Genomic DNA, 8,925 nt, shown 5'->3' with positions numbered 1-8,925 from the left:
GCCCTTCGCGCGCTCCCCTTCTCCCCCTGCTGTTTATTCCGGAGAGCGGTGGCCCCTCTCCCGAGCCTTCCCTCCCCCAGCGCGCGCACGCACACACCCCCAGAAACGCGCTCCCTTTAGGAAGCTGGCAGCGAACGGGATCCTGGAAATTCTGGGGCTGGGCAATTTCAGAAAAACCCTTTTAAAATCTTTGATCTGCCCACCGAGGTTCAAGGCAGACACCACTTCCATTCATCCCCTGCCTCCGTCCTCATTTGTTTTAATCACAGCATCACTCGACAGTTGATATTCATGTAGATTGTGCTCTGAGAATCTGCTGCCAGTCATTCTTATTTTCCCAAAATTGCTCCTTCCATTTTATTGTTTTAAAAATGTAGACGTCCCCACTAGTTACCCTTAGGTGGCAAGGACTTTCGATTGGCCCCGGGAAGGATATGTTCAGCTGTAGAAGACAGGACAAGTTTCTTTTGCTAGCATTGTCGATACCTGCCACCTGTCAGGGCCCCACGTCAGGGCAAGGGCAGTTAATTTCACCTGGCTTGGAGTACTGAGCATGCCTCCGTTCCCGGTTAGGAGAGATGCAGTTTTGAAGCCAAAGTTCTGGGGAGGAGCAGGTGGATGTATTCAAAGAGAGTTCTAACGGCAAACGAGCTAGCAAAAGGGAGAGCATACTGAATAATATAAAAGATGAGAGCGATGGGAAGCGATATGTGAAAACATCACTGTATCACTAACAGGCAGGAACTGGGAGTGACATATCCCTACTGGGAATGTGGAAGGTGAGTTGTTAAATGGCGCTCCGTTTGTTCATTCATTTACTTATCAATATACGTTTATAGAGTAGATTAGAGTGTAACATTATTCATAGTCATGTTATAATTTAAGGGTACTAGGAATTGAGAAGCAACCAGTTTATAACAGAGCGCTGGGAAATGCAAATACGTTAAAATACGTTTTAACTCCATGTTAGTCCACTATCTTTCCTAAACTTATCAGATAACTTTTTAATCTAAGGGCTGGAAAAAAAAAATTGGTGCTTACTAGAATTGTCAGGGTTCTCTATTGGGCAGGAGGCCAGTGCTGGAAGACAAACTCATTAAACAAGTTATTGCAAATGAAAGGACCCCCTTAGGTGACAGAGGAAGAGTGGGGGTGGGGGAGGTTAGCACAAAGGCTCTGGCCTTCTTAGTCATTCAGCCAATATTTATTGAATGCTTACTAGTTCGAGACACTGCTCAGGGCTAGGGATAGAAGAGATAGCAAGAAAGATAACATCCCTAACCTCGGCAAGCTGAAGAGGGGATAGGCAAGTAAACAGGCTTTTGAAAGTAGATGCTCTGATAGAGGATGGCACTCACAGAGGGTAGTATACAGGAAGCCATAGGAGGAGAAAGGGTTGGGGGAGGGGTAAGCATGCAGGGAAAACCGGAAGGTAAGAAAAGCCTGGTAATTCAGAGAATTTAAAGAAGCTCATTGATTGTGGCTGGAAGATTGTTTCCAAAGAGTGGGAGTGGGAGTGTTTGGGAGGAAGAATGGAGAGGCAGGCTAGAGAGGTAAGCAGAGGCCAGATCATGTAGAGTCTTCTAGGCCCTGTTTTAAAATTGCATCTTAGGGAATTCCCCGGCGGTCCAGTGGTTAGAACTCCGTGCTCCCACTGCAGGGGGCCCGGGTTTAATCTCTGGTTGGGAAACTAAGATCCTGCAAGCAGCATGGCAGGGCCAAAACACAAAACGAAACAAATCAAAATAATGGCTTCATCTTATAAAAAAATAATACAAAAATAAAAATAAAATTGCGCTTTATTCCACAGACAGTGGGGAGACATTGAAATGTTAAGGCAAGGTAATAACGAGATCAGATTTTTGCTTGAGAAAGACTACTGCCTACAGACAGGAAAAAAATGAGGATGGGGGGTAGGGATGAGAGGGAATGGAGAGAAGAGCTTTAGAAGGGAGACATGGTCAATGAGTATCAGCATGTAGATCCTCATGCCTTTGTGAAATCCGCCCCACCACAAGTCCTTGGAGAGAGGAACTCTTCCTGAAGGGACGTGGGGAGGGAGGAGAGTCAGCGTGAGAAACAATTGAGAAACAATAGAGGTAAATAGAAATTAGAGATAGAGAGAGAATGGTATGTTTTGGGGGTTGGGTTTTGTTGAGTTTTTTTACAAGATATTTTGTTTATACATAACTCTAGCTCATACAGTTCAAGGATAAAAAGAATGTTGATTTGTTACTGAGTAGTGGAGTAAATTAAAGGAAAATTGGACACACAGGAATCACTGATATATACATATTCCAAATTTCCTGCTTTGGGACAGCAAACCAGTATGCTCCTACCCCAATAAAGAAGGAGCTCGCCTCTCCTTCTGAGAGAGTTGTTTTATTCCTATTATCTTTCACTCCTGCCATCTAATCGTCTTATGACCTGCCTCGATTTCAATCCATCTGTCGGAAATCAAAGTTCATGCTACTTGTACTAGGTCATGCTCTCTAGATTAGTTTAGGTCTTAGACACCTGTGGCTGCCCCGGGAGCTGAATTACCTTATGGCGTAAGCATGGTGGGCTGTAATCAGAAGATCTAAAGGAAAGCTCAAGTGCTAGCGCTAAGGTGTTTGGAGGTACCAGGGCTCCCTGCTAGACCTTCTCTCTACTCTGAGAGCACAGGGGCAGACGTAATATCCAGGGGGAAAGCTGGCTGACCAGAGCCAGAGGAGGAAAGCCAAACATTTTACCCCTAGCTTTGCTTGTTATTATTTTGAGATCATTTGCTACATTCTCTCTCTCTCTCTCTCTCTCTTCTCTTATTTCTACTATCCTCAATTTTCCTTCATATTTTTCCTTTCCTATTTCTCCTCTCCTCTTTTAATCTTTTAAAATTTTTGTTTTAAATTAATTAATTTATTTATTTTGGTCTTTGTTGCAGTGTGCAGGCTTCTCATTGTGGTGGCTTCTCTTGTTGCAGAGCACAGGCTCTAGGCATGCAGGCTTGCAAGTTGTGGTGCACGGACTCAGTAGTTGTGGCTCGCGGGCCCTAGAGCGCAGGCTCAGTAATTGTGGTGCACAGGCTTAGTTGCTCCATGGCATGTGGGATCTTCCCAGACCAGGGCTCGAACCCGTATCCCCTGCATAGGCAGGTGGATTTTTAACCACTGCACCACCAGGGAAGTCCCTCCTCTTTTCTTTTTAACTCTCTCTACACTTCTCTTTTTCCTTCTTTCCTTTCTCCCTTTCCTCCTTTCTTCATTAATTGATTCACAGATATTTTTGTATCCAGTATCTATTTTGTATCTATATAGTACAATCTACTCTGTTAGTGGCATAAGTGCTGGATCTACAGAGAAAACCAAGGCAAGGGGCTAACCCTTGAATTCATAGCCAGTTGATGTATGAATGAGGACTCTATGGTTGCAGGTAATAGAAATGCAGTCAAGATAACTTGGGGGTCGGGGGGAGAGGTGTTTAAGAGGTAACAGGGCTGTCACCTGGGAGCCAAACATATGGATACAGACAGCAATCTGAAATGGGAATTGAATACAGTCCTGACTCTCTCTCCTTCCCTTCTCTTGATTCTCTTTTATCTTCATTCTCTCTCTCAATTCCTAATTCCCAGGGAGGGGACTAACTGGCCTTACTTGGTCAGATGCCCAGTCAAGGAGGACAAGGTGTCAGGATCATGATGTAAAAACATGCCTACAAAAAGACATAAAGAACCTGAGTTTAAGTCCTGACACCAGCTGCCCAGGCTGTCAGTGGTCGTGGCAGCCCTTCTCAGTGGAGACAGCGCTTAGAGGGGTGCTTCACACAGAACACAGAGCCAGGGTCTGAGGCAGGACCCAGCGGACACGTCTGAGGGTTGACCTTGACCACCTGCGCACACCTCAGATCTCCCAGAGGAGCAATTTCTAAAGTTCCGTGTGGCCATGTCGCAGGAAGCCTCTGCAGTGCTGTGCCTTTAACCCCTCTGCAGCACCTTCACATCTCCCCCTGAACTTTGACAGATACCGAAAGCCCCACAGGTGGGAGAAGTTACCTTTGTGTTGTCCACAAGCATGTAGACAGACCCAAGACTGGTTGGAACCAGGTTGATGATGCTGACTCCCAACTGCCTCACCACCAACCAATCAGAAGAATGTCCACAAGCTGATCCTGCCCGCCTCCTTGAACCATTACCATAAAACTCTTCACTACCCCTTCCAGGTCGGGACACAGTTTGGAGGGCATTAGCCTGTTGTGGCCCCCTTTGCCTGGCAAAGCAATAAAGCTATTCTTTTCTACTTCACCAATAAATAAATAAATAAGAGGGAATATCCTGGCAGTCCAGTGGTTAGGACTCGGTGCTTTCACTGCCATGGCCCGCGTTCAATCCCTGGTCGGGAAACTAAGATCCTGCAAGCCACGCAGCGTGGCCAAAAATAAATAAATCAGTTAATTAATAAAAATAAAAAGAAGAGAGATTTATTAGAGAATGGGTTTAGCTGTGATATGTTGAATTTCAGATATTAATAGGATATTAAGCGAGGAAATCTGATAGGCAATTATAAGAGTATGATGCTCAAAGAGAAAGTAAGTTGTTAAATATATTGATTTGGATTTTATTCATCTAGAGGTCATTGATACCAGGGGTGTGGATGAGATCACCCAAGAAAATCATGTCTAAGGAAAGAAGCAAGGGCCTATGGGGATCCCTGAAGAACACCAACATTTAAAAGGATAACAGATGCAAGATAGCCAGCAAAGGAGGAGACCCTAGAGAAAGCAATGTCATGCAAGTCAAGAGAAAAAGGTTTTGGAAGAAGGGGATGCTAAACAGTACCTAATGCTGCATAGAAATAAAGTAAAAGTATAGCAGTATTCAAAAGAAGTCTCAATTGCCTATTTGGAGATCATTACTGGTCTTTATGAGAGCAGTTTTAGTGGAGTGCTAGGAAAAGAAAGTACTGTACATTGCATGAGATTAAGGTTTCTTAATCTGAGCACTATTGATGTTTTGAACCAAATAATTCTTTGTCGTGTAGGCTGTCTTGTGCATTAAAGGATGTTTAAGCAGCGTCACAAGCCTCTACCCACTAGATGCCAGTAGCACCTCTCCCTACTTGGGATGAACAAAAATGTCTCCAGACATTGCCAAATGTCCCCTGGGGGCATAATGCCCCCTCCCCCACTTGAGACTCACTGCATTAGATTGAGATGTGGATGGGAGAGAGACAAAACAAATGTATTTTTCCAAAAAATATTATTAGGAGGCAGCATCATCTCTTTTTTAAATTTATTTATTTTATTTTATTAATTTTTGGCTATGTGGGGTCTTCGTTGCTGTGAGCGGGCTTTCTCTAGTTGCATCGAGCTGGGGTTGCTCTTCGTTGCGGTGCGCGGGCTTCTCATTGCAGGGGCTTCTCTTGTTGCAGACCACGGGTTCTAGGCTCTCAGGCTTCAGTAGTTGTGGCTCACGGGCTCAGTAGCTGTGGCTCATGGGCTCTAGAGCGCAGGCTCAGTAGTTGTGGTGCAGGGGCTTAGTTGCTCTGCGACATGTGGGATCCTCCCGGACCAGGGCTTGAACCCGTGTTGCCTGCACTGGCAGGCGGATTCTTAACCACTGTGCCAGCAGGGAAGCCCAGCACCATCTTTGAAAAACCTTTTTCTTTTTGGGTTTTTTTTTTGGTGTTTTTTTTTTTGGCTTATAAACAGAAATTTATTTCTCATAGCTCTGGAGGCTGGGAAGTCCAAGATCAAGGCCCCAGCAGACTGGGCGTCTGGTGAAGGTCTGCTTCCTGGTTCGTAGACAGCTGTCTTCTTGCTGTGTCCTCACATGGTGAAAGGGATGAGGGAGCTCTCTGGAGTCTCTCTTACAAGGGCACTAATCTCATTTATGAGGGCTGTGATTGGGGGTTAGGATCAACACCTTAGCATTCAGCCTACAGCCCAGGCTTAGCACGGTAATGGCACAATAAAAGATGATTACTTGAACATGAATTCAACTGAAATTCAAGCTTAAAAAAAACTGTTCACTGTCATCTCCTCTACTAGAGGGAATTAAGCTGGCCTGTTAAGTTGCCTGAGGGGACCACTAAATGTCTAAATTGGGAATCGACTATATTCTATCCAGTTTAACCCTTTCTGTTAACACGGGGAAAGAGAGGTCCAGGGAGTTCGAGAAACTGGCCCAGAGACAGACAACTACTTTTGTGCTGGGTCAAGTGTAAGACCAGGGTTCCTTTCATTAACACCAACATCTTTTCATTTATGTGGCCTTTCACAGTTTACCAAGCACCTCTCAGCTCCATGACCTCATTTATTATACTATATCCATGAGCTTACAGAGATGGCTTTTGGGGGATTTTTTGCATCCTCAGACCAGTGTTGCAATAGCTTATTCTATACTGACTCTTAAATTTAAAATATATATATGTACACACACGTAAATGTATATGTAAAAATATATGTGTGTACATATACATGCACATATGGAAGACACGGCACCACATCTCCCTGTGTCACCCCATGCGGGCCACACTGGGGCAGTCACAAAGCACCAACAGAAAATGGTCTTCGGTTTCAGAATTCCCGAGTTGCCACTGATGCTTCAATACTAAAGGGCTTAGAAGTGTTTACACTTTCAAGAGGAGTAGGAATGTTTTAGGCTTCCCTTTAATGAGTCTCATTTTGAGATAGAATGGCAAGGTTGGTCACTCTTCATGCAGTTTTTGTAGTAAGTCTTTCAGGGAATGAATGGTGAAGCCAATTCATTTATCCTCCTGGAATTTGTCTTTCTTCTTTTTCTTTGTTGTGAGGTTATATATTAAAGGTATGGGCATACAGACATTACGAAAGATAAGGGCTATCACGAGAGGGAGGAAATCAGACAATAAATCCAAAGAAACCTACGGAAATTAAAAACCTTAACTCAGGGGCAGGGCAAGAGGCGACACGGTCTTTTCACAGAGCCGTTACACATAATGCAACTGTCGTCAGAGGCAGGAATGGAGAAGACTAGACATTCAGCTGCAGAAGGAAGCTGGGGTCTTGGCTTTAGAGCTTTCACTGTCTTTAGCATTCGGCTGGGCAGCAAGTGCCTTTTCCAGAGTAGGCCAGAGAACATAAGTCCAGTTTGGTTTTTAAGGCTTGAGTCAGCTCTGTGGCCAGCAGCTCGTGGAGGGACACACCGTCGTGGGAGTACACCCAGTTTCTCCCAGTCCAGTCGTAACGCTTGCGGACACTGGATGGTGAAGACAACCAGATTTGCTCGTTTGTGGTCTGCTTGTTGATGACGTACGTTCCTAGATCTCCACCCAGTTTAATTCTTAAAACACCACTCCCAAAGGAGACATCATAGTCTTCAAATGTGTAAGGTTTGTCTGCAAGGTCTTCAAAAAAACTCTGCTAAGGAGTCCAGCGTCTCCTCGGCCAGTCTTTCATAGGCGGTATTGTCCTGAGGGCCAGCGTCACCCAAAGTTCCCGTTGTCCTCAAATTCATCCAACAGACACACTGCTTTTTGACATTCAGGATCCGGTTGAGGCAGCAGAGACTCAGACTGGGCTGGCTGGGTGTGCCGGCCGCGGCGGTCCCGGTGCGCAGGCCCCCGCAGCCGTAGAGCTGGGGGTCCTTCGTTGGCCGCGGGGCCCCGGCGCGGGCCTAGGCAGAGCCCGGAGGCGCCGAGCGGGGCAAGAGGCTGGCGGCCGCTCGGCGCCCAAGCGTCCACATCGAAAAACCTTTTTCTTTTCCTAACTTGCAAACATCTGTTCATTCTAAATTTAATTTTTTAAACCCAAGCTGCCTATGGGGAAGATACCCACCCAAACTTTCTCTAGTTCCTTTAAATGAAGAATAAGTTTAAAAAAGAAATATTTTATTTATAGAAGTCTATAGACTCAAAATAGGAATTATCTTTCTTTCTTTATATTTATTTATTTTTGGCCATTTGGCTTGTGGGATCTCAGTTCCCCAACCAGGGATTGAACCCAGGCTCTCAGCAGTGAGATAACAGAGTCCTAACCACTGGACCACCAGTGAATCCCCCCATAGGAATATTTTAGAGTTTCACGTCAATTTTTTAAGATAATGCTCTGTTTTGACAATCTTGTGACAATGTTGAGGATTTCTAGCCAACTTGTAGTGGAAAACACTTTTCTGCCTCTGATGTTATGATTCTACCAACAGTGATGGCATTTAATACAATCTAAACAATGTTAGTCCATAAGTAGAAAAGCCCCTTTCAACAGAGATGATTTTATTTTACAGAAAACAAGGGAAGTAATACCAAAGCTCTGTCGTCTCTATTTTTTTGGCCTCATTCCATGAAACAGTTGCTAAGGATATATTAATAAAATGTGTTACAAATGATATTTGCTAAATTTAGAGCAAAATTAGATTCTAGGGTGAAAATTTGGTAACCACTTATCCTTTGTTCTCCAACTGTTATTGTCTTACCACCATATCCCTCACCTTCTCCTGCTGCTTACTTTGAATAGTCTTCTCTGGCCATCGTCCAAGCTAGAATATCCCATTTATCAACCAACTGGATATCGTTGCATTCACATATTTTCAAACCTAATCTCAAATTACTAACCTGCATATGATACTTTGGCTAACTCTACCAGAATAGAGTATGATATCTTGTTTTTAAGAACCAAATGTGTCACTATATTTATATTTATGACCGGGTTTAAAAGAGAATCTGGTCATCAGCTTATTCGAGCCACGTTAATTTACGGAGCTGGTATTGCTGGAAGGTCTTTAAATGGCATCCAGACAACAGACCCATGCCACTGTCTTAGAACCAAAAGGGGATGCATTTCAATTAAACACATATTTTAGAAGTATTTGTGTTAGGCACTGTGCCAAGGACTGGGAGAGAATAATAAGCATGGATGTGGTCCCTGCCCATGAAGCTTGTCGTCTGGGAAAGATAGATATGTGTGTAAGAA

General features: G+C 44.3%; 1 pseudogene; it reads right to left on the bottom strand.

Annotated features, from left to right (window-relative positions):
* Positions 1-6,695: 6,695 nt before the first annotated feature.
* On the bottom strand, positions 6,696-7,702 carry LOC137232969 (frataxin, mitochondrial pseudogene; annotated as a pseudogene).
* Positions 7,703-8,925: the final 1,223 nt, after the last annotated feature.

Source organism: Pseudorca crassidens, chromosome 10 (assembly GCF_039906515.1).
Source record: "Pseudorca crassidens isolate mPseCra1 chromosome 10, mPseCra1.hap1, whole genome shotgun sequence".
NCBI classification, from domain to species: domain Eukaryota; kingdom Metazoa; phylum Chordata; class Mammalia; order Artiodactyla; family Delphinidae; genus Pseudorca; species Pseudorca crassidens.
The sequence above is the reverse complement of the archived record's forward strand: the minus strand, read 5'-3'. Positions and strand labels throughout refer to the sequence as shown.